Source organism: Chiloscyllium plagiosum, unplaced genomic scaffold (assembly GCF_037043375.1).
Source record: "Chiloscyllium plagiosum isolate Xiang-an unplaced genomic scaffold, Cpla_swu_hap1 HiC_scaffold_32, whole genome shotgun sequence".
NCBI classification, from domain to species: Eukaryota; Metazoa; Chordata; class Chondrichthyes; order Orectolobiformes; family Hemiscylliidae; genus Chiloscyllium; species Chiloscyllium plagiosum.
The window spans coordinates 5294082-5297454 of record NW_028270170.1 but is presented as its reverse complement, the minus strand read 5'-3'; the positions used below and the strand labels follow the sequence as shown (position 1 = coordinate 5297454).

Sequence of the window (3373 nt, the reverse complement as noted above, 5' to 3'; positions counted from 1 at the left end):
TCTCATTGTTGAACTCCTTACGCCGTGTTCTTCGTACTAAAATAAGCACATAAATTACAACAGTAAGCGTGCTTCTTTGTAATTCATTGTATGTTACTTGCTTATCAATCCATGATAATTCAATTAAATGGAGATATTGACAGGTTATAGGATAAAATACAAAAATGTGTGTTTGCCAATGTTGCTTTGTGATCAGTTCTCCAGTTTTCTATTGGAAAGGTCTACATTGTGTTCGCTTTTCTCAATATTAACCCAGGGAGAAAGTGAGGTCTGCAGATGCTGGAGATCAAAGTTGAAACTTTATTGCTGGAACAGCACAGCAGGTCAGGCAGCATCCAGGGAACAGGAGATTCGACGTTTCGGGCACAGGCCCTTCATTCCTGAAGAAGGGCCTGTGCCCGAAACGTCGAATCTCCTGTTCCCTGGATGCTGCCTGACCTGCTGTGCTGTTCCAGCAATAAAGTTTCAATATTAACCCAATAAGCTTGTCGGTGTCTTCGTCAGTTATGAAGGCAATTTAAAATCCAAGCCCTACAAAACTCCGATAAACCTCAGAAGTATCCAGTGCTTCACGATAATGGCAGTGAGTCCTGACTTTCCTGGGTAAGGAAAAATTCAGAGGATGGATGGCATTTCTCTAAAATAACTTGTTTCAATTCCTTTAACCTGACAAGTAGCTACAAGATCATTCGCAAAGTGTGATAAGAATTCAATGTCTTATGTATTTTCTTCATTAATGAATGTTTCTAGAACCATCCGTTTAACGTTGCTATTATCGTTCCCCCCATAACTTCACGTGATATCCTTCACGTGAACATTACTTTCACGAAAAGTTACTGAAACAACTATATGTTTGCTGGTCTGCCTGCGTATCCATCCCTTTATGTGTCACAGTAGATATGTATTTTACATTCACTACTTTCTTACGATATGGCACCTTTTTATGTGTTTATATACATTTAAGTGTATGGAAAGGAACAGAGATTGCGCAAATTTGCATGCGCAAAGGCCTCCTGTCCTTTGAGCTCATGATGATTGCGTATGTCTTTACATATCGGAAAGTGTCACAAACTAAAGAGATACTCCAAATATTGACATTTATTACAAAATAACAGAAATATTGACTATTTACGGTTTCGCAACTTCTTCGAAATGGTAACCGAAGTCCGGAAACGGTGAGGTGTGAAATGGAACTTTTACATCCAGTGCAAACTGGGAATTCCAAATTCGAGTACTGCAAGAGTTAATATCTGCACACATTGCATGAATGCTGACGCCTTCTGCTTCTGTTAATGCTGTCTCAAGTTCATCCCTGACCGCTGTAAACCGAATCACGTCGGCATTTTTGTGCTAGATTGCTTCCCGTATAGAATATAAACCTACTAATAGTGAGTACTTTTTTCATCATGCCCCTTACAATATTTGCTTCTCTGTCTTTCTCTGCTATGTTCGTTGTATCTGTGAAGTTCTCTTGCTCATTTCTTCGAAACTCCGGCATGTGCATCCTTACACTATTCCCCCTCCCGATAGCCTCGAAATTCGTTCACAACTTTTCCCTGCGCTTCGCTCCTTTTCCAGAAACAACTCCTCAGTCGACCCGAAACATTAACTCTGATCTCTCTCCACAGATGTTGACAGACAGATGTTAACTTCTCATGTCCCTCTCTTCCACCTTTCTGCCGTTTTCCGAATTTTACAGTGATATATTGGCATCGCCTCGTTATTTTCAAAGGGACGGCCTTGTTTAACGATTTGGATACTTTGACCTGAAGTACATGAAGGACATTGGTTTTCACTTTGATCTCTTTTTAAAAAAAATACCGTTTACATCTTATTTTAATAAAAAGGAATGCCTACTTTATTCATCAACTTTGTAAATTATATCTCTACAATTTTGACATTGAGCTTCATGCGGTTGTTATGGACAGCCACAGTCCGCCGACGTTGGGATCTATAACGCGTAGATTCCTTGACAATTCATTCCACTTTATTCGTGTTTCTAGGGATTGGCAAGAAAGTGTTTAGCTTGCATGAATTCTGGAAGATGTCTGCAATCATGTTCTCGGATAGAATTTCCATGGAGCAGCAACTCGTCTAGAGCAGTTTGCGGTTGAAAGGAGTACATTGTTCTGAATGAGTCAATGATTAAAATCCAATTGTGTATATAGAACAGGAATCGCTGTTTACAAAAAACATGCTGCGATTTGTTCTGTAGATAGGTTGTTATTGTTTACTTTTTAAAAAGTCACGGAAACGTTCTATTACAAACTAAGACCTTAAAAATATTGTAATCCCGTCGAAAATGTGCAGCGTGGGAATAAATTTATAAACTCTTTCATGCAGCATATTTACAGGGAAACGATATTTTTTTCAATTCATGCTTCGGTTAAGAGAAAGTGAATCTTATTTTGTGAAACATATCATGTTTCTTTCCTCATTCGGTATAGCATTATATGAGTCATCGGGACAAAATAAAAGTTCGTGCGTGCGCGTATTAAAGTGACACTGTGCCTTCTTTCAAGTCACTTAGGCAACCATTAAAAACGCATATTCAACCTGTCACGTTAATCTGTCCTTTTACATATGTGATAAACTCGATTGTTTTGTGATGTTTGCAGAACATTTAAAGCTAGTTGTTTCCACTTATATATATAAATAAATCTACAGCTTTAAAATATTTATTTTGTACAAAATAGATTCAACCAAACGGAAAATGTTAGGCGAATACTAGAAATTTGAAGGAAAGGTAACAATGTTATAAATGCAGGACAAAAAAAACATCGGCGAAAGTTTCCAATCTATGCTAACGATTAACTTGCCTTTTGTCTCCAGCCTCCAGTGTACATCTAGAAACTCTAATTTTCTTTCCACTTTCTTAGTCTCACTCTCGTATTTCTATTTGTACAACCTTCTATTATTAAATATGTAATAAAATAGTTATCCTGCTTTATTTTTAAGGCTAGACTAAAAACCACCGAAATCGGATAGTCACATTGTGGTAATGCATTCTTTTTCGATATATTTTCACAAAAGTTATAATTCTGGAATTAATCAGATTTTTTTACACATCTGTAGAATGCAATTTGCGACATTCTCGGTGTGACGCTATGGTTAACTTCTATTACATTTTAAAAGTTTCATCAAGGATAAAATTATTTCCAATTATATTTTTTGAGAGGTTCTGGAAGTGATTTTTTTGTAAGTAGTTGCAGATTTTCTTTGCAAAATGGAAGCAGGTATGTGAACATAAAACAGCAGGTCGGTGAAAACTATTTTCTGGCAGGAAATTCTTACACGCATTTGGACAAAGATATAAATTTGCATTTTAGAAACATACTAGAAAGTTTTGTTTCATATGTTTTGTGCCTGTTAA

General features: G+C 36.9%; 1 long non-coding RNA gene across 1 annotated transcript; it reads left to right on the top strand.

Annotated features, from left to right (window-relative positions):
* Positions 1–1294: 1294 nt before the first annotated feature.
* On the top strand, positions 1295–2936 carry LOC148141541 (uncharacterized). Its single transcript, XR_015752433.1, has 2 exons — positions 1295–1388; positions 1629–2936. It is a non-coding gene; the product is annotated as an uncharacterized LOC148141541 (long non-coding RNA).
* The last annotated feature ends 437 nt before the right edge of the window (positions 2937–3373 follow it).